This window comes from Heptranchias perlo, chromosome 13 (genome assembly GCF_035084215.1).
Source record: "Heptranchias perlo isolate sHepPer1 chromosome 13, sHepPer1.hap1, whole genome shotgun sequence".
NCBI lineage: Eukaryota > Metazoa > Chordata > Chondrichthyes > Hexanchiformes > Hexanchidae > Heptranchias > Heptranchias perlo.
In genome coordinates this window covers 49,912,963-49,936,267 of record NC_090337.1, presented here as the reverse complement: position 1 = coordinate 49,936,267, position 23,305 = coordinate 49,912,963, and the positions used below count along the sequence as shown (strand labels likewise).

Below are 23,305 nucleotides of genomic sequence, written 5' to 3'. Positions count from 1 at the left end.
CTTTAGGAAGGATGTGAACGCCTTAGAGAGGGTGCAGAAGAGATTTACTAGAATGGTTGCAGGGATGAGGGACTTCAGTTATGTGGATAGACTGGAGAAGCTGAGGTTGTTCTCCTTAGAGCAGAGAAGGTTAAGAGGAGATTTGATAGAGGTATTCAAAATTATGAGGGTCTAGACAGAGCAGAGAGAGAGAAGCTGTTCCCATTGGCGGAAGGGTCGAGACCCAGAGGACACAGATTTAAGGTAACTGGCAAAAGAGCCAAAGATGACATGAGGAAAAACTTTATTACGCAGCAAGTGGTTATGATCTGGAATGCACTGGCTGAAAGGGTGGTGGAGGCGGATTCAATTGTGGCTTTCAAATGGGAATTGGATAAGTCCTTGAAGGAAAAATATTTGCAGGGCTACGGGGAAAGGGCAGGGGAGTGCGACTAGCTGGATTGCTCTTGGAGAGCCGGCACTGGCTCGACAGGGCGAATGGCCTCCTCCTGTGCTGTAATCATTCTAAGTGCATCACAACTGCCATGGTTAGAGTGCAGATCTCACTATATTCAAGTATCTACATATTTAAAACATTTGGTGCCACGAATGAAAATTGACACTCAACCATATCAAGCATCACTTGAAAGTTACTTGGAATAGCTTTGTTTCAAGACACAGCAGTTACTTGGTATGCAAATTAAGCAAAAGCCAACACACTCACTGGCAAATGTTAGTGTAAACTGAATGCACAGCTTGGTGTTTATGTAGTCATGTGCTCATAAAGCAGCAAGTTTAGCTCTAATCTTTAGTTTGAAAAACAAGGTGCCAAGACAAAGAAATTGATAGCCAAGTTCCGCACCCATGAGGACAGCCTCAACCGGGATCTTGGGTTCATGTCACGCTACATGTAACCCCACCAGCAAAAAAAAGTTATCTGTTCTTAATGCATCTGGTCATTCTCTCTCTCTCTATGCCTTTCGGGTGTCTCTCTCTCTGTCTGTGTTCTGACCGCTTGTGTATTCAGTAGTCTTGGATGTAATGTTTCTCTGTCTGAACACCATCCACTCCATTGATTGCTTTGATTATATCTCTGCCGAGGTGTGATAACAGGCAGTTGGAAAGATTATCTGTAATCACCAGGCATTGTTGTCTGACTATATATGCTGTGCCTTTATGGAACCCTACACTCACCCGACGAAGGAGGAAAGCTCCGAAAGCTTGTGACTTCAAATAAAGCTGTTGGACTATAACCTGGTGTTGTAAGACTCCTTACATTTGTCCAAGACATAAACAACTATAACTTATAAATCTTATAAAAATGCAATAGCTAGTCAATATTTAGAAATCAAAAGTTGTGCGGAAGGGAAATACTAACTACTAGAAACTTTTGGCGCAATACTTAGCCATTGAGGCATTATATTTTTTTTAATCCTCCTCTGTGGCCGCATTCCTATCTTCACTGTGACCACTTTAACTGGCAGAGATGTGTAACTATGGCCAGGAATTAAATGTCTGTCAATTTTCCCTCCATGTTGTGAGAAGCAATCAGCCTTTGCTAGGTTTTCAGCATTTTCTTGCTAGGTACCTGCCTGATGAACCAGCAAAATAGTAGGAACTCTTCACAACAGGCTCAAAATCAGGATCTGTTTTTCTGCAGACCAGCATCTTGGTTACACTAACCTACATCATAATAAGCATGTAGGAAGAGACTGCAGAACTAGTCAAGCAAGAATACATCAATGGTCTGATCTGTATATTTAGTCATTGTGCTGGAAACATTTAAATGAACCTACTAAATACAAGTTTAAGAATTCTGGTCTGGACCAAAAAAAAAGCAATTAAAATCCCAATAAAATGAAACTTTTTTTTAAAACAGCATTTTTTGAGACATGTGGACTCATTTCACAGCTCCTGTCTCAATATATTTTTATTAGAAAACGCGAATTAGTAAAGCCTGTAGCAGGTCTGAAAGCGAGTGTCAAGAAATGTTAGGATTTGATAATAAAGTGGCCTCCTGCAGTACCATTAAGAAGAAGGATGTAAAAATCATCGTACACAGATTTACACATTGATTGCATGTTATACTGGATACTTCATGGTCAGGATAGCTCAGGGAGTGGGTATGTCAGGCAAGTTATGCCAGGTCATCTGCATAGAGGCTACCTACTCAGCTTCATTATGCAGCTTTGGGTTGTTTTATAATGGTCCCATACACAACCTGTGACAATTACTTACACAAAAAGTAGTTAACTACCAGAACTTAAGGACCATCTTATCCAAGTACTTCCCTTTTGTGTGCAAATCTATTACCCTTGATGGAATTCATTTATTCTCATCTATACCTTTGAGAGCAAGCTGAGCCATTTCCCTATGCTCTTTCTTCTTGCCTTCCCCAAATTATGTTACTGTTTTCAATCTCAGTTTATTTCCCACAAAAACTCAAAATCCTCAATTCTTATTGAATATTGCATACAGAAAAAAAAGTTAAAGAGAAAACTGATAATTGCTTGGGGACCATCAGGAATTAAATGTACTGCACAAAAAGGGAAGCACTCTTTTTTAAGAAGAAATTGACAGCCCAGTAAATGTCCCAAGTGAAATGAGTTTAGGCAATCATAAACCAATTCCCTTTAGGCTCAGGTCTTAATACAAAACCACTCTACTTGTACCATATCATATGCAATCTCACTCAAAGCCACAAGAATGTACAAGATGAAAGTCATCCTGATGCAAAATAGCGCTCCCTTCTGAGCTAGGATAAATATCAATTATTGATCATGCAGGTACTGCATAAGGCATATGTAAAACCTGATGTGAACACTGAACACAAAGATTTCTGCTCCCAGGCATTAACACTGTATCCTCGAGCTTAGATCGCCCCACCCAACATATAAAAACATCATATAACAGGAGTGCCATGCTTTGTAATGCTGAGACCGCCTCAACTCTAGTTCACAGGGTGGACATGAAACTGAGAAAAGGGTTTTCAAATCAAACAGTGTTTGAAATTTTACAGTTTCCCCTACAGCAATACCACTAAACTGCTGACCACACAACTTCCCTTCCCAGCCCCCACATTAGCTGACATTGTACATGGTTCGCTCTCCTCGGGTACCATGTCCCTTCCTTTCAAAACCATCATCATCAATCTCCTTTTAAGAACATAAGAAATAGGAGCAGGAGTAGGCTATATGGCCCCTCGAGCCTGCTCCACCATTCAATAAGATCATGGCTGATCTTTGGCCTCAACTCCACTTTCCCGCCCGATCCCCATATCCCTCAATTCCCTTAGATAGATTTTTGGACTCTGACTATATTGGGGTAGAGAATTCCAAAGTGAAGAAATTTTTCCTCATCTCGGTCCTAAATAGCCAACCCCTTATCCTGAGACTATGCTCCCTAGTTCTAAACGCGCCAGCCAGGGGAAACAACCTCTCAGTATCGACCCTGTCAAGTCTCCTCAGAATCTTGTATGTTTCAACAAGATCACCTCTCATTCTTCTAAACTCCAAGAAGTATAGGCCCATTCTACTTAATCTCTCCTCATAGGACAACCCTCTCATCCCAGGAAACAATCTAGTTAATCTTCGTTGCACCGCCTCCAAGGCAAGTACATCCTTCCTTAGATAAGGAGACCAAAACTGTACATAGTACTCCAGGTGTGGTCTCACCAAAGCCCTGTACAATTGTAGCAGGACTTCCTTACTCTTGCACTCCAACCCCCTCGCAATAAAGGCCAACATGCCATTTGCCTTCCTAATTACTTGATGTACCCGCATACTAACTTCGTGTTTCTTGTACGAGGACAACCCGATCTCTCTGAACACCAACATGTAATAGCTTCTCGCCATTTAAAAAAATATTCTGCGTTTCTATTCTTCTTACCAAAGTGAATACGCTCAATTTCCCCACATTATACTCCATCTGCCACCTTCTTGTCCAATCACTTAACCTGTCTATATCCCTTCGCAAACTCCTTTTGTCCTCCTCACAGCTTACTTTCCCACCTAGCTATGTATCGTCAGCAAATTTGGATACATTACACTTGGTCCCTTCATCTAAGTCATTAATATCGAATGTAAATAGCTGAGGCCCCAGCACTGATTCCTTGCAGCACCCCACTAGTTACAGCCTGCCAACCTGAAAATGACTCGTTTATCCCTACTGTTTTCTGTCAGTTAACCAATCCTCTATCCATGCTCATATTATCCCCAACCCCATGAGCCTTTATCTTGCGTAGCAACCTTTTATGTGGCAACTTATCGAATGCCTTTTGGAAATCCAAATATACTACATCCACTGGTTCCCCTTTATTTACCCTGCTAGTTACATCCTCAAAGAACTCGAATAAATTTGTCAAACACGGCTTCTCTTTCATAAAACCACGTTGACCCTGTCTAATCATATTACGATTTTCTAAGCGTCCAGTTACAACTTCCTTCATAATGGATTCCAGCATTTTCCCCTGATGTCAGGCGAACTGGCCTGTAGTTCCCCATTTTCTCTCTCCCTCCTTTCTTGAATAGCAGTGTTACAGTTGCTACTTTCCAATCCGCTGGGACTGTTCTAGAATCTAAGGAATTTTGGAAGATCACAACCAATGCATCCACAATCTCTGCAGCCACCTCTTTTAGAACCCTCGAAAGTAAGCCAGGAGGTCCAGGGTATTTGTCGGCTTTCAGTCCCACTAGTTTGTCTAATACTTTTTCTCTACTGATATTAATTACTTTAAGTTCCTCACTCTCGTTTGCCCCTTGGTTCCCCATTATTTTTGGTATGCTTTTTGTGTCTTCTACTGTGAAGACAGATACAAAATATTTGTTTAATGTCTCTGCCATTTCCTTATTTTCCTATTATAATTTCTCCTGTCTCAGCCTCTAAGGGACCAACGTTTACTTTTGCTACTCTCTTCCTTTTGTAGAAGCTCTTACAATCCATTTTTATACTTCTTGCGAGGTTACTTTCATATTCTATTTTCTCCCTTATCATCAATTTTTTGGTCATCCTTTGCTGATTTCTAAAACTCTCCCAATCTTCAGGCTTACTACTATTCTTTGCAACATTACTTTTAATCTCATCCTATCCTTAACTTCTTTAGCCACGGATGGATCGCTTTTCCCGTGGAGTTTTTATTTCTCAATGGAATGCATAGTCATTAAGAATTCTGAAATATTTCTTTAAAAGTCTGCCACTGCTTATCTACCGTCATATCTTTTAATCTAATTTCCCAATTTACCTTAGCCAACTCACCCCTCATGGCTTTATTTAAAACTCTAATTTTGAACTTAAGTATGTCACTCTCAAACTCAATGTGACATTCTATCATATTATGATCACTCTTCCCCAGAATATCCTTTGCTATGAGATTACTAATTAACCCTGTCTCATTACACAAGATCTGACATAGCCTGTTCCCTGGTTGGTTCCATAACATATTTTTCTAGGAAACTGTCTCAAATGCATTCCATAAACTCGTCCTCCAGACTACCTTTGCCAATTTGATGAGCCCTGTCTACATGAAGATTAAAGTCCCTCAAGATTATTGCATTACCTTTGTTACAAGCTCCTATTATTTCTTGATTAATACTTTGTCCAACGGTATAGCTACTGTTAGAGGGCCTATAAACTACTCCCACCAATGTTTTCTGCCCTTTGTTATTTCTTATCTCCACCCATACTGATTCTACTTCCTGGTCTTCAGAGCCAAGATCCTTTCTCACTACTGTCCTTATGTCATCCTTTATCAGGGCTACACCCCCTCCTTTTCCATTCTACCTGTCTTTCTGAAATGTCAAGCACCCTAGAATACTTAGTTCCCAACCTTGGTCACCTTGGCGACCACGTCTCTGTAAGGGCTATCAGTTCAAACCCATTTATCTCTATTTGTGCCACTAATTCATCTATCTTGTTATAAATGCTTTGTGCATTCAGATAAAGAGCCTCTCATTTTAATTTTTTACCATTAATCCCTGTTTTGACCTTATTCGTTGATGCACTATTTCCGTTAAGCTCTCTGTCCCTTCCTGTCTCACTCTGCTCATCTTTACCCAAATCGCTACACTGCTCTATTGCCTTGTCTTTTCTCTTTAGATTTCTAAATTTCCCCTCACCTGACCCCTCCCCCCATCCCCTACTTTTTAGTTTAAAGCCCGATCTACAGCCAGGACACTGGTCCCAGCCCGGTTTAAGTGGAGCCCATGCCAACGGAACAGCTCCCATTATCGCCAGTACCGGTGCCAGTGCCCCATCAATCGAAACCCCTTCCTCCCACAGCACTTTTTGAGCCACGCATTTAACACTCTGATCAGCTTGACCTTATGCCAATTTGCACATGGCTCAGGTAGAAACCCAGAGATTATTACCTTTGAGGTTCTGCTTATTAATTTAGATCCTAGCTCCTCGAACTCCCTCAGCAGAACCCCATTCTTGGTTCTGTCATTGGTTCCTAAGTGGACCATGACAACTGGAACCTCCCCCTCATGCTTCAAGTTCTTTGCCAGCCACGAGCAGATATCCTTAACCCTAGCACCGGGGTAGGCAACTCAGCTTTCGGGACTCTCGGTCAGGGCTGCAGAGAACAGTAGCCATCTCCCTGATGATACCATCCCCTACCACTACCTAAAACTCCACTGTGACCCCCTCTACCCTTGCAAACTACCACCATTCTCCCTTGCCTCACCGCCCTGACCCCTCTACTCTTGCAAACTACCGCCCTACCTCCATTCTCCCTTGCCTCGCCAAAGTCCTTGAATGTGTTGTTGTCTCCCAAATGTGGCTTGGTTTCACTCTTACCTATCCAATTATAGCCAGATCATCTCCGACAATGGCTTCACTACCCTCCCTGCACCATTACCTCTGGGGCCCTCCAAGGATCTATACTTGGCTCCCTCCTCTTCCTTTCTGCACGCTGCCCTTGGCGACATCATCCAAAGACATGACGCAGGTTCCACGTGTTCTCTGATGATACCCAGTCCGGCCTCTTTCAATCATACATCCTCACCATCACAAAGACTGCCTACTTCCACCTCCATAACAACTCCCGCCTCCACCCTGCCTCAGCCCTTCTGCAGCTGAAACCCTCATCCATACCTTTATCAACTCCAAACTCAACTACTCCAATGCTTTCCTGCTGGTCATTCTCCACTTTCCATAAACATCTGCTCACCAAAATCCTACTGCCCGTATCTTATCCCACTCACCCTTCATCATGTCCCTCTGAGCTATACTGGCTCCCAGTCCTCCAAAATCTCCATGTTTAGATCCCTTCATGATTTTGCCCCTCCCTATCTCCGTAACCTCCAGCCATACAAGACTGTCCTCTTATGCATCCCACTTCCCTTCGCCCGACCTTCAGCTGTCCAGACCATACCTTCCGAAATTCTCTCCCTAAACATTTTTGCCTCTCCTCCTTAAAGCCCACTTCTTTGACCAAGCTTTCAGTCACCCTTCCTAATATCTCCTTTAGCTCAGTGATCATTTTTGTCTGATTATGCCTCTATGAAACAGTTTGGAACATTTATCTGTGTTAAAAGGTGCTATATAAAGGCAAGTTGTTGTTGCATGCACATAACTAGCCTCTTGGCATTAGAATCTATTTACTGGGTCAACACGTATTTCTTACAAACTGCACACCTGTGTGTATATAAAGTACAGCAATCAGTACCAAATATGTTGGCTGACCAGTTTTTCCCCTTTATTTTCTCCCAATGTTTGGTTATCACACAGAAGTCCTTTGTCAACTTATTTACAGGCCTGAGCAAATTCAGAAATCTAGGCACTAGGTGTGTGAATATGCCTCTTAGTGACTCTGCTGTTAATTGTCTGTGGAGAAGTACCAAGCCACAGCTTTGCAACGCCATCAGACGACACAGCCAACAGGAGAAACTCACCATTTAGGAAACTGACTTCAAACACACACCCTATGCCTTGTGGCTCACGATATAACTGAATCACACCAAATCACAACACAAACTTCTATGATTCTATTTGGGACTAGCTTAGTGGTATAAACTGGGCGACATGGACATGTTGGGCCGAAGGGCCTGTTTCCATGTTGTAAACTTCTAGGATTCTATGATTCTACATTTCCCAGAACTAATTAAAAAAAGGTCCTCACAAAAGACAACTGAGCAAATCAAAGGCATATATTTAAGACACCAAAGCATAAGTATGGCATAGAAAAATAGTTTTTTAACCAACATATAAAAATTGCAAAGCCTCAAATTACATTTTCTGATGTTCAGATAGAAATACCATTCTGTTAAATGTTTTATTCCTACATGTTAAATTTAGGTTTTCAGAACAGACCTCCACTAACTTGTCATAAAGAATCTTCACATAAAGTTACATGAACTGGATTTACAAGAACTCAGCATTGAAGAGCAGAGGTCATCAGAATACGCACACAACCCCAAGTTCCACAAATGGACTTCAGTTACAGCAACCTTTAATTTTTTTTAAAATGCAGTGAGGAGGTGGAAAGAGAAAAGCAGTGTTGAGAAATGGACATCTCAGTGCCACCATCAAGCACTCCCAGGTTAAGAACAGAAGAGTTAGATGCAGAGTCATTGACCCCAGAGCACCCTGAACTATATTTACATGGCATTTCCCATTCTGGTCATCCCCTGGCCCCTCAGATTCCTAAATTAGGAGTAGATATGCACTGTGGGCATAAGCCTGCCAAGAAGTCGGTTGAGATGTGTGAAATTCACACAGGACACTTACAGCCAACAGTAAGAACAGATTTCCATCACACCAGTCTAGGCTGGTTCAAAATATGACTCTCAGGAGGTGACAGACTCAAGTATGCTAACCCACTGATCCAACCAGTTCATATTTCTGTAAAATGTACCATTTTACAATGGAGAAAGATGTTTATTGCTCCTACACAGATCAGCAGTCAGGGTTTCCACCTTGATGGAAGCTCAGACTTCTGCTTGAGGCTTTGTGTGACACACTGAAGAGCGCAATGAATCGGGGCTTCAAGTCTCTTACCAAGGCCATCGTGCCAGCCATCAGGCTGGTGACGAGCTGCAGATCAAGACCGCAGCGGAAGGGTGGCTGCTGCTGTCCAAGTGTCTGCTGCTGCCACCTCTCCGGGCAGCAGCACCGGCCTGGGTTCCGGTCTTCCAACAGTCATGGTGCCACCTGTACATTGCAAGCAGCACAAGGCACTTTTGTTCTACAAAAAAGCTAACCAGATGCCACTGCATCTTTTGATTAACGAGTGACAATCTTGAATCCCTGAGACCTCAACTTAAGTAACTGGTTCTCACATTACAGGATGCCCCAGAGTATCGCTGAGAAGAGGTTGATTAACTGTTCCATGTGCACAGGTACCATTTGGCTAGTTGACCAGTTCTTCTTGTACTACTGTAGAACTGAATTAGTAAAAGTTTCATGGGATGGATTCAACTTCATGTATTTGTGTGTGTTTCGAACATTGGTCCAGATTTGATCTTAGAAGTTAGTGAAGCGCTGGAGCTTTTATTATTTTGTGAACGTAGAAGTTGTAAGTGAAATATGACCTAGTGGAAACTGCTTTGTTGATCTTTTTGCTACTGTTTCTATTTTACTTTTAATAAATCTGATTGGCAGATTATATTTTAAGCCACATAGTCTGACAGAGTGGTTATTCTTCCTTTAGGAAGATGAGAAGGTTCACTTCATTCTCATGAAAAAAAAATCAGTTGTAAGTGTGTTCTATTTAACCTTGAACAACACATTACAAGAGATTGTGCATGTAAAGGTCAGGCTTTGGTTGATATAGAGCAAAAACCCACTTAGAGGAGTGCTCCTTTGCACTGAATATGTAATACATTTCACAGCTTGAAAAATGTAGCAGTGGTTTGACAATATAGTTATAAATGTGGAGCTGTAGTTATAATTTCTATCATTACGTTTGGCCAAACAGCTGAATCAGAAGTTTGGATGGTCACTCAGCCCAAGGTTAGGCTGCAATTACTAACAGCCATATTCTTGGGCTCAGAGCTTGCAATAGGCCTCGCCATGGAAATACATCAACTTTTGGGCTTCACTATCATAGATGCTACTGAAACTGTTTTAATAGGAAAAATATAATTTTAAAACTTCAGTAAACTCTTCAACTTCTGAAGTCAGCCAAGTGAATTAGAACACAAACTGTGTCCTTATAGAAATAATGCAGACTTTGTAATTTGTGCAAAAACATTTACTTCTGCGGCAAAATAGCACCAGCAAGTATTCCAAACTATTAAGAGTTTTTCCTCAGTTTCCTGTTTTTCATTTTAATCCCTTACAGTTCTGTTAGTAAGTTTACATTCTAGCTTTGAGTCAATAAACAGTGTAACATTTTTCCTAAAACACTTGGAACTGAGCCTTCTCACGGCTACAATGTATTTATCCCCAACTTCAATAGCAACCTTCATAAATCAGTTAAATACTCCTATAAAAAGTTTTAGAGGCCATTCTCCATCGCTCCGTATTTTGTTCCAATCTCTGTCCATTGGTGGCCACATACTATGCGTCGCATGGGATAAGAGGACAAACTATCTGGTCCTACTGTCACAATGAAATCTTCTACTAGATAATACACAGCAACAAGCATGAGCTACTCTCTCTGGTCTTCAGAACCTCCTCATACTAGTTTTGGCAATCCATCAGAGGAAGAATGCACCTACCTGTCTCTGGGCTGCATTTGAACGAAGGGATAAAACCCAAGCATTGTAACCCACAGCAACCTACATTTTGGAACGATGGAGAAAAACAACTTTTTCGTTATGTTATTGATGTATGCTGCAGAGCATTCTAATTAATTGGCATGCAAACCTCAGGAACATTCAAAAGCATTTTGCATGTCTGGCCACTTCTAGTTTCGAAGCCAACACTTACATATTTTACATACGTTCTGTGTACAACTTAGAAGTGGCACCTTCTACAAGTATTAAGCATATGGGCATTAAGGCAATTCACTAAATTTAGGGATTAATTTAGTAATCCCACTCAAATGGAAAATCATCATACATTTTTATAAACTGATGCAGATGGAGAAAGCAATCTATAAAATCTGGTTAAAAATCTATATTACCATCAAAAGTGATTAATAGCTCAGTTACTCACTGAATAAACTGGATATGGGAACAGTATAGCTATTTTCAAAAAGGAATCCAATTTCTGACAGAAGGCATTTTTACGCATCAGGTAGAGAGAAACTTATGCAATTTTGTATAACGTGATTAACGATGACTTTGAATGGATGGCTGGTGGCAACATTAGATGATTTTTTCCACCAAGAGACCACTGGTGGAGAGTAAGCATGTGCATATTGCACATGGACGGGATTAGACTCAGGTGTTATACCCACATGGTGAACTCTCATTGCTTAGACTTCGGTAAAGGATCAGAGAACCGTATCCCGCCATGAGTCAGCACCTTGGCCTAACAGAAAGCGAGAGCAACAAATACACATTGCTCATCTGTCTGACCCATACTGAATGAAATGGCTTCCAATGGATATTTACCATGGGTTTCTCTGCTGGACTTTTAATAGAACAGCTCAACTTTCACAACTGGCACTTACTGGGTTCTATATAGGATTACTCTTGAAGAGTAGGGGTATATTTTCAGAACATGTCAGTGAAGGACACAAAGCAGAAAAAGGAACTACTGGTTGAAAGTACTTCCCCTTAACACTTCCTTCCCCTATTTTTTTTTCTCTGCATAAATAAGAAAATGGAATCTGTGAGGTGACAAAAATATCCCTACAGGAAAAATTATGCTTACAAACACAGTTTGAAACTTAATCATAATAGTTTTTTTTCCAGCTGCTGCAGTGATGCATGTCTTATGAATCTATATTCAAACACTTCATAGTGGCAGTACCACATGGCCTGTTACAAGAAACTGATGTGGCAAGCACAATATTTTTCAGTACAGTGGCTGATTGAAAATTTGGCAACATTCAGATCATATAGCTAATAGCCAATGAAGAATGGTAAAAAGACGTGGAGTTTATTTCACTTGGAAGGAAGATCTTCACAGATCACAGGACTACTATTACAGAGACCTTTTACACTCAGGCAAGATGCTGGGCAAATCAAAAGCAAAATACTGCAGATGCTGGAAATCTGAAATAAAAACAGAAAATGCTGGAAATACTCAGCAAGTCAGGCAGCACCTGTGGAAAAAGAAACAGAGTTAACATTTCAGGTCGATGACCTTTCATCAGATCTGGAAGATAAAGATTTAACAGTTTTTAAGCAAGTACAGAGCCAGGCGAGGGGGTGAGGAAGGAAAGAACAAAGGGAAGGTCTGTGACAGGGTGGAGGGCAGGAGTTATTAAATGACAAAAGGGATGATGGTGCAAGGCCACAAGGGTGGTAATGGGGCAAGTAAAGAAACAAAAAAGATGGATCTAGAGGAGCTGTAAATGGCAAAAGCAGAACCATTACCAGCACCTGCTGTCCAAAAAAATGGGAGCAGTGGTTATGATCTGAAGTTACTGAAATCAATGTTGAGTCCGGAAGGTTATAAAGTGCCTAATCAGTTGTAAAGTCCACTGGTTCCCACTGTATACCCTTTCAGGAAGGGGGCTTATGATTTCAAGCAAATGAGTTTAGCTCAACAATTCAAATTTGTTGATTATTCATTAATTGGTTTGCCTCATTGCACTGACACCTGCCTTAACTCAATCCTGTTCAGATTATTTTTAAACTGGATCTTACTTTCTACAATACACACCTGTTACAGCTGAAGTGCTATGCTAACTTTTGCACAGTTTCTTAGAAATTAATGTACATACTGTAACTCACATTTACTAGCCAAAATGACAAAAACAAAATGGAATTTTAAAACATCGGCAGGAATAAGGGGGCACAGAACCAAATTCACAGAACTGGAAAATTTAAGGATTATATCTGAAATGCAGTGGAGATGTTAAATCAACTTTTTTTGCCAATGTTGTAGAATGAGTAAACAGATACATTTCCTAGATCTATCGTTTAGCTAATTAAATTTTCTTTTCCACCAGTTGGATCGTGTTATGTGCTTACAAGGCAATTATACAGGAAGAGTTGTGTAGCCCTGGCAAATAGCAATTACAAGTATTTTCTGGTCAGTGCCTTTCAAGGTTGTCATTGTAAACTGTAATGAATCCAATAAATCTGGTAGTTTGTGGGCCAGAGAAAAGAACCATGAAAAGCTTCCAGTTTGTTGCAAAAACCCAGCTGGTTCACTAATTTCCTTTAGGAAAGGCAATCTACCTAATTTGTCTGGTCTACATGATTCCAGTCCCCTTATGTGTAGTTGGTCTAGCAAAGCCATTTAGGTACAAACCAACCACAAGAAAAAAAGAGAGAAATATTGGACAGGTCTATTGGTAACTATCCAAGCATCACACAGAACTAACTCAAGTAATCCCAGCCCAGTCGGTCTTGCCCATTCCTCCTCACCAGCATTTAGGAACTGCTGTCCCAAGTTGGGAAAATACCTCACAGATTGCTCAAGTAACAGCTAGACACAATCACACACAAGAGTCATAAATATCAACCAACATCCCGAATGCCAACAACACCATCCCTGAGTATGTCCTATCCCAATGAGAGGATAGGCCCCACAGAGTTGGTGGCACCAGTGATATATAAGTGAGGTGGGCATTGTCCTGGGAGTCCTCAACATTGAACTTTATGGAGCCTGGAATCAATGTTTCAGGTCAAACAAAGCCAAGTAAACCCCCCAATGATTACCACTTACTTGGAGGAAGCACTGAGGGAAGCAAGGGCACATAATGTACTCAGGGTGGGGGACTTCAATGTCCACCAAGAGTGGTTTGGTAGTACCACCACTAACTGAGCCCTGAAGGACATAGTTGCCAGATGGTTCCCTGGCTACCTAGCATTGGCTCTAACATGAGAGAATAACCTACTTAACCTTGTCTCACCTACCGGTCACAAACATGTTCACAACAGCACTGGTAGGAGTGACCACTGCATAATCCTCATGAAAATAAAGGCTCATGTTCATAATTAGAGTGTCCTCCTTCGTGTAGTGTGGCACTACCACCATGCTAATTGGGACAGACCAAACAACTCAAAACTAGGCATTCACATGGCGCTGAGAATCATAAGCAGCAACAGAATTGTATACCACACACCCTGAGACTGACATTCCTCATCACTATCAAGCTGGGATATCAACCTTGGTTCAACGGGGAATGTAGAAGAGCATGCTCGGAGTATCAACCTAGTACACAGGACTACCTGCATACTAAACACCAAAAGCAGTAGGATATAGAGAGAGCTAAGCTGCCCCACAGCCAACGGATTAACAGCCGTACACATCCAGTCAAGCACAGTGGAGGACAATTAAGCAACTGACAGGATCCTTGAGAATCACCATCCTCAACTATGGTACAGCCCAGCACAAGTGCAAGAGACAAGACATCTGCAAACATCTTCAGCCAAAAGTGCCAAGTGGACAATCTTACTCGGCCTCCTCTTGATATACCCACCATTGATGACAATTCAGTTCACTCCATGTGACATTAAGTGACTGAGTATAGTGAATGCAGCAAAGGCTACATGCCCAGACAATGTCTCAGATGTAATGCTAAAGACTTGTTCACCAGAACTAAATGTTTCTCTAGCCTAGCTAGTGCAGTGCAACTATGACATTGGCTTTGAACTGACAATGTGGGAAATTGTTGAAGTATATCCTATCCACAAAAGCAAGACAAAATCAAGCTAAGATAATTACCACCCTATCAAAGTGATGAATGAAGCTGTTAACTGTGCCATCAAGTGATGCCCACTCACCAATAACCTGCTCAATGATGTTCAATTTGGGTTCTTCCATAGCCACTCAGGTCCTGACCTCATCAAAGCAGACATGAACACAAAAGCTAAATGAAAGGGAGGAAGGAAAGTAACTGCCTTTAACATCGAAGAAGCATTCAACCAAGTTTGGCATCAAGGAGTCTGAGCAAAACTAAGATTAATGAGGACTAAAGGGAAAACCGTCCAGAGGCTGGAGCCATACTTGGCACACAAGATGATGGCTATGGTTGTCCAGGCCAATCACTGTAGTTCCAGGACATTACTACCAGAGTTCCTCAGTGCAGCACCCTCAGCCCAAACATTTTCAGCTACTTCATCAATGACCTCCCTTCTATTACAAGGTCAGGAGAGAGGCTATTCGCTGACGATTCTACAGTGTTCAGCTCCATTCACAATTCCTCCAATAAAGAAGCAACACATGCCAGCCTACTGCAGGACCTGGACAACAGGAATCTCAACACCATCCAGAACAAATTAGTTTATTTGATGAATTTCGCTGCCAGTGAATTTAAAAGACAAGAGCAGCAACTTCATGGGAACACCTTAACTTCCAAGTCACACACCATCTGACTTGCACTTATTGTCCTTCCTATTGTAATCAAGCAGTCAAAGTCCTGTAGTTCCCTACCTCCTAAAGGATTAGAGATTTAAATTGGCAAAGGGTTATTTCAGGACTGATACCAGGAAGTTATTTATAGAAAGTGAGATCAATAAATGGAATGGACTTCCATCTACAGTAGTGGAGGCAAAAACCCTGAAATCTCTCAAGAAACAATTGGATATGACTTCAGATCTTTTTAAGTGGATGAATTCAGATCCTGAATGGCCTTCCTTATTGTAACTATCTTGTGAGCAGAAAGTTCTCCCAGGGTCCTACCAACAGTTCTCCTCCAACATCACCAAAAAAAAAGCATCCACGTCATTTGCTCTTCACAGGATCTTCTTGTGCGCTATTGGCTGCGATGTCCTGGAGGATGTGATGAAGTGCTACATAAATGCACTTTTTAAAAATTTCCTGGTCACTTGCAGCATTTAAAAGTGCTCAAAAATACTTACAAGTTACTGCCAGTTATTCAAATCAAATGTCATGGTACTCACTCAATTGTAATCAGGGTGAAAGAACTGTTTAACTATCATTGAGAACTATAAGTACTCTGATAGTTAAGCATGTTACCATTTTTACTTTGTATATAGTCATAACTGTATAATGTGATTTTCAGTCATCTCAAAAATTGCAGCAACTTCAGATGACCTCAAAGTGAAGGAATCATACTGATCATAAGGGTGCTATGCCAAAATAAAATTAGGCTCAAAGGCCTTCAAAATAGACAGCAAAAGGAACTCTGCATTGATTTCTTCATTAGAATTCCACCTGCTGCTTTCTGATGAGTGAGTTTATCCCAACAGTAGCAGAGCCATGCAATCAGGAAGCTCTCAGGTACGATTCCCAGTTGACGTTGAGTTAGCTGAGCTCAGCCATGGCAGTGGTAGAGACATCACAATCAATCCGACTGCCTTGGGTTAAGCAGACAACCAGCTGGCCTTCCATGTGGATGTTCAGTGAGGACAGGATAGGGCCATTTTGCAATAGAATCCTCCCTATCCTAAATGTGGTACTTCGCCCAAGTAGTCATGTGCGAGCATAAACTCTTACTGTTTATGCTCACACATGAATACTTTGGTACGGTACTAGAAGGTGACCTATGCCAGTGGAACTGTATCTCGGCTAGAGGTGAATATTGCTTGGGGTGGGGAAGAAAAATTGGTGGGAAAAGCCGCCGAGGGAAAAAACTCAGTATTTACCAATTGTTGATCACATCACGCTTCCTCAGCGATTTTAGTAGATACGATGTTTTAGCTTTGGTAAGAATTCTAAATTCTTACAGATTTCTAATTTTCTGAAAACTCCCAAGCTTGTTTTCAAAATATTTGCACAATTCTTCGCTATGATAGTTAGTTTACTAACTTTTCCATTCGAGAACTTAAGTTGCCAAAGGGAATGGACCACTAAGAATCTTTGCTTGGTTATCTAGAAAACTTAGTTTCCAAGTCATCTTTATAGATATGCAATAATTTATTCTATGCGATTAAAGCTCCTAGCATTAAATCAAAATTCTGAACTGCTCAATTAATCTCATTGATTACATTTAAATTGCAATTAAAGAAACTGCCCATTGATGAGCAAATCACATTTCATATTTGACCAACAAAATTCTAATGGGAATATATCCTATATTAATTAGTTGCATAACTTCTGGAAACTGAAGAATGCAGTCCTTCTCCCCCACCCTCGACAGCTGGAAAATTCCACTCGACCATGGTGTTATTTAGCAGCTTTCATAAGCTGAAAAACGAACAAGCCAGCTTGCAATTAACACCAATGAGTATCTCTCGCCATCGCCAATCTTTGATTAGCATTGTTGATGATTTACATTCTGCAGCATGTAAAAAAAACACTTAGAACGCTACATACTCCAATGGACTCTAAAAATATACCCAGGTTCCCAATAACATGCCAGGCTGCTGCTAAGGTACCTCACTGTGCACGATTAAGCAAAGCCATAAATCATATTTTTTACATCAACTTATTAAAAAAGACCAAAAGGACAACAGTTTTTAAGTTAATGTCAAGAATACCTAGAGTCTGCCACAGAATATAGATTGCAATTTGCTCTTTTCCTCACAGGGAGACAGAAATTTCAGAATTCGTTCCAGTATCAAACTGGTATGTTAACAATATACAAACAAATGCACAAGAATCATGACTTTATTTTTCCTTCAAATTTTCTTCTTTCCTGGAGACAGGCTTACGCTCGGGTAAAATGCCACAGGAAGCAGTGGCTTTCTGGTTTCTCACACATGGTTATTCTTCATATATGAGCCCAGTGAATCTTGACAGACTACTTAACTACATGGGACAGCACAGCAATGGCCTCTCTTGTGCTATCTTCTACATTTGCAATTTCCAGAGGTCAGTAATGGAAGCAACGGCCAATATCCCCCCTCCAAAACCACAGATATCAAGAGTAAACGTAGCATCCGCACTATTGCCCTGAATCAGATCAATTAACTCAGCACAGATCAGGAATTGAACCTGGGACCTTTTTTTGCTCAGTGCCCCAGCAGCTAGCACATTGACTCAATGAGTCATCAGGGGAGCCCAGAAATTCCTTTTGCAATCTAAAATTATAAAGCAATTCAGACAAATGGATCTTGCCTTTGGCAGTCTCATAGATGGATCAAAAATATGTTGGAAATAAAAATGAAGCGTGAAGTGAGCAGAAGCAAATGCACAGCTTTTACAGCGCACAAGTATAAGACTAAACCTCCAGCGAGAGAGGAAGGTACCATTTCAGCAAAACACTAATAAAGAATTAAACAGATACAGAAAATTATTCACCAAGTGATGAGAATTGCAACCCAAAAAGCTCAAAAAAATGATATTGGATAGCCACGATAACCCAAGTGTGCACAATTTCCTAATGTGCAATCACTGCTGTCAGTACCATTTGCATGATAGATTTGAGGTACAGTGCATCAATTAACATTTAAAAATGCAGGTGATGGTCACAACCAAGGTCATGTGGATTAGCTTTACTTCTAGGTTGAAGAAGCAAGAGAACAACATATCTCAGGCAACAAGTGCGATATAAATACCAATAGACACTGGATCCATAACTAAGCAATAAATGTAGCCTTAATCTTGAAATAAGGCTACGATTGCATTAATCCATGTCAGCAATTCCATCAACTCTTTCTTACTGCTACGATGAAAATAAAGTCAATATCTTGACACTATAGTTAATCAAGCTGACTGCATGCCCATCGATTAGTCACACAACAAAACATGTTAATATATTAACATACTATACCACAAAGTGGCAAAAAAGGTCTACACCCAGAATTTCTCAATTGGGCCATTAAGGGGGCACTAGGAACTTTCCTAAAAATGGAGAAGCAAGGGCAGCCGATCTACAAGAGTCTCAAAACACAACCTAACTGCAAACTGGCACAGCAAACTAATAGAGGCCTGAAACAGGTTGTCTGTACACCCTGTCCCACAGTATTGGAAGGGGGAGGTGGATAATGTGCTATTGGAAACAGCAGCACAAATATCCTCAAACAACCCACAGGACAACGTAAGCCCTTCCACACACTTAGAGGCAGAGATACTAAACCAGACAATGGCTCTGTGTTTGTCTACTTTTGTGGCAATCACTTGTCAATGCTAAAATCCAAAGTAAGATATACTACTAATCAAATGTATGCCATTCTTGCAAATCTTAAATCTACAATCCAAACACTATTTACCTCCACACTCTGCATGAAAACCAGTATCGGGTGGTTCATGAAATTAACAGATTGTGCAATGCACAAGAACAGGGTTTGGGTTCTAGACAGTTCAGACTGCACAAAGTTTTATCAAACTCTACTAACTCATTAGGCACACAACTAAGGAGATGCAAAAACAATCTTATAAATACACAAGTTCCAGCTCAAACCAAACTTCAAAACCTTCCTGCAGATTGAATACTGGTAGAGTCCACAGATGTCCACAATCATTTATGTACTCAAACAATGCAAGTCAAAGTGCAGTAATAGACAGGACATATTTTACAAAAAAGTTCTAAATGGTTCCTTTTTTTTTAACATATTTGAATTCACAAAGATAACTTCCAGCTACAAAGCACTGGTGTGTGTATTAATCTTCATAAACCTAGCAGAATCAAAAGGGACAATTTGTTCTGTTTCAGCAAAGTAGTATTTAGCAGACTTCACTAAATCTTTTAATAAAATCAATACAGCCCTGCATTTCAATTAAAGCATTGAAATGAAGAAAAAAAGTCAATCAAGTTGATGTAAACATATTAGCAATACACCATGCAGAGTACAGTAGTGAAATAATTCAGAGGCCTACATAGAAGGATGCTTGCAAATATTCTTTAGAGCTAGTCTATGATCTCAAACCCAGTAGTACTAAAAACTAAACATGTAATGTACACAAAATTGAGACTAACGAGGATCTCAATATAACATTTTAGACCCTCGTTGAATGAAAGCTTGCAACTTTGTAAGAAATGTTGGGGACCGGGACGGGTGTGAACAAGCGCATCTGAATTTGACACCATTAGATTTTCCATCTGCGAGTGAAATAGCATAAACAGAGCACTCTTGAGGTCACTCGTAACCCGAGAGGAAGAAAGAACACTGCAGTCTAGGATACATCTATCTGAAGAAGAAGAAGGTTACACTGACCGCCCTGGGAGCACCTGCAGAGCACAAGAGTGCTGGCAATATGATATTTAAAACAATTAAGGACAAAAGAAATACTTTTTAATGCCGTTATTTTGAGGGCACATTTAATCTTCTGTTGCACTGCCTTGTGGCATTAATTCACTGATTATTTTGTTGTGTGTGCTGTGAGGGGGGCCCCCTGCATTACTCAATACAGGAACCGCTGCAGTTTGCGCGACGATGAAGCAGCAGAATGACAGACAGGTGCAAACACAGGAAGGAGCAGCAGTCCCGCTCTCGGCCCAAGGGCTCAGGCAACCGGCTCATTGCAGGGGGCCCCCCAAGGCCCCCTCCTTTAAATATAAAGTCGCTGGAAACGGGGAGACTGGCAGATGATCAGCGATGAACTAAATCTCGCGGCGGCTTCAAACTCAACCCGCCGCCCATTTAAACTTCTCGGAGGGAGAGTGTGTGTGAGTGTGAGTGGGTGAAGGGGACAGAGGTGGCCGGCCCCCCCCACACACACACACACAACCCCCAGGCCGGGGCCACGCTCCCAGCTCCAATACTGTGGTAACTAGGCCGGAGCCCGGAGTGAGCGCGGACACCGGGGGGGGTCAGGGCGCCTCCTCCTTGGTCGGAGCGCCGCGGACAGCTGGTGACTCACGGTTTGAGTAGGCGATTCTGTCCCCAGTCACCTGGGCCTCGCTGCCGGTCTCTCTCTGTGAGGCCTAGCTCCTCGGCTCAGCGCTAGACTCCTCTTCTGCCTGGCCCACTCGCTGCCCTGGGTCTCTCGACCGTTTCCCCCCCCCTCCCACCCCGGGTTGGTTGCCTGCCTGCCTGCCTGGCTCGGCGCAGCGCTGGTTGCTGCTTTTCGCCGCTTCCTTCTCTCCACACACGGGGCGGCCCCGCGACGTGCTGCGTCAGCGCGTCAAGGTTTCTGGCGTCACGTAATTACGTCAGCGCGTGAGCAACTTCCGCAGTCGAGCTGAGGCGGGCTGAAGTTGTGAGGCTGGGCTGGGCTGGGCTGGGCAGACTTTCCAGCTCAATAGTAACTCTGAGCAATCGCTTCCACTGCTATCTTCGTTATTTTGTTTGCTGATATATTTTGTATCCAACAGGATAAACGAACGAGTGAAAGTAAATTGCTGAGATTTGCAACCCGCCAAAGTTGCCCCAACACCTCAAATTTAAAACTTTCATCCCAGTCTTTAAATAAACAATAAACCATCTATTTAGTTTACTGTGAGGATATACCTTGTGAGAAGGTTTGAAGCCCTCCTATGTTGTGCAACAAATAGATATTGATGCATGCTTGGAGATTTAAAACAAAAGGAAATCTATGTGCAATAAAAGCAAAGGGATCCATTTTTAATTGACATTTGCAATTTTATTATTTTACTAAATTTAATGTGCCTCAACCCTCCTCGCGATGACCTGCAGCTACTGGCACAAGAAGGCCTTACAGGTCACGGGGTCTTCTGCAACACAATACCTCAGCTTCAGTGAGGTGCAGTGTGCCTAGCGGCTTGGCTTCATTAAGAAGGCAGTTATTGAGGGATGTCACCTGTTGCAGCTACAATTCCAGCCCAGCGTCCGAGCATACAGGGCCTGTGGCTGTGGCTCAGGGTTATTTCAAGTAACATAAGTAAATCTGCAGTTCATTACTGCATTAAGCAAGTCACAAATTCGTTAAGCAGAAACATATCACCTTTTCAATGGAGGCAGCCAAACAAGAGCAGAGAGCACTGAGCTTCATCTGAATTGTTGGCTTCCCACAGGTCCAGGGAATCATTTGATTGCACATGCAGTGCCCAGCATACTCTTTATGAAGACCCTGCTATCTTAAGCAACAGTAAGGACTCTCTAACTCTGGAGCTGGTATATGACCACAGGCAATGGATCATAAAGGTCGGCACCCAGTTTCCTGACAGTAATCATACCTTTGTCCTGCACCACTCCTCAATCCCCTCACTGTGTTCCACCCAGACACATCAGGTGTCATGCTGGCTGCTTGGGGATAAGGGATATCTCCTGACCATCTGGCTCATGACCTCTGTCAGGAAGCTTAGCACAGACACTACAATAAAAGCCACACCTCAACCAGTGGTCTGATTTAGAATGCCAACGATTTACTCTAACAGAGGTACCGCTGCCTGGACATGTTTGGAGGGGTCCTTCCATACAGCCCCGAGAGGGTCTCCAGAATCGCCATGGTCTTCTGCATTGTTCACAACTTCGCCCTGCTAAGGGAGCTACCCTTGGACCCACCACAGGAGGGAAAGGTTGAGGAGCAAGATAAAGGGGATGATCAGAAAGCTGAGGACAAACAGGAAGAGCAAAGGCCAGCAATACTGCCAGAGCTCTGTTGCAGCAAATTATCAATGAACAGGTCCATTGAATGATCCCTCTCTTTTCCTCCTCCCCCCTCCAAATGCACTAACAATCTCTCCTATCATAACATCCACACTTTATACCCAGCTATGGAATGCCTTTATCTTGAACACCAACACCAATGCAAAGAAACTGCTGGACCAAACTGGTTCATAACAGTTCATTTCAAAACCTAAAAATCACCCTTGTGCAAATCCCTAGTGCCCGTCTTCCATGCTCATTGGCCTATTCTGGTGCTCTTACAGGGTTCTTCTCCAGTGGCAACAGCCTGGGAGGTGGAAAGCTGCTGACCTTCCACTGTGGACAGTTGAGATGGCCGTGGTGAGTGACCTCGAGGAGCTCTAATCTTGGAGGGCCAGGCTGCAGACTACAACACGTCAGTGGCAGCCAGGACAGTCTGGCCCAGCTGGCTGTATGCACCAACGCAGGCACTGGTTGAGGCTGGCAGAGCAGCAGGTGTGCTATCATCCTGAGAGGGGACAGCATTTGCCTCTCCTATAGTGCCAATGCCACTGTCATGGGGCTGCACCTCAGTATCCTCACTTGTCTGTGCAATAACAGATTGCAAGAGTGATATGACACTTTGGAAGCCTCTATCCATGGTCCCCTACATGCTTTAAACACCAGAGAAGATGCTGGAACACAGAGCTAAAGATGGCAGCAGTCTGAGCTTCCATCAAAGCTGTCACCAGAGGCTCAATCACCGTGGGCCCCGCTGCACTATCCATAGAGCTGACCATAGGCTCCATGGTTGACCACTACGTTTCTATGCCATTCTGGAATACCTCACACTAGTTGGAGCTGGACTCCCTGCCCTTGCTCTTGTCTTATGCTCAGTGAATGTCCCAGTGCAGACCCCTCTAGTTAACATTCTGCACTACATA

The 23,305-nt window shown here is 42.2% G+C and overlaps 1 protein-coding gene across 3 annotated transcripts in view; it reads right to left on the bottom strand.

Moving 5' to 3' along the window:
- The window catches only part of cab39 (calcium binding protein 39), a 70,056-nt gene extending 49,138 nt beyond the window's left edge, over positions 1–20,918 (bottom strand). Inside the window, exon 1 of one of the 3 annotated variants that reach the window (XM_067995450.1) lies at positions 20,695–20,918. The gene's annotated coding sequence lies outside the window, so the exon portion shown is untranslated. The remainder of the gene's footprint in view (positions 1–20,694) is intronic. The other 2 variants (XM_067995451.1, XM_067995452.1) reach the window with 2 other exon arrangements.
- Positions 20,919–23,305: the final 2,387 nt, after the last annotated feature.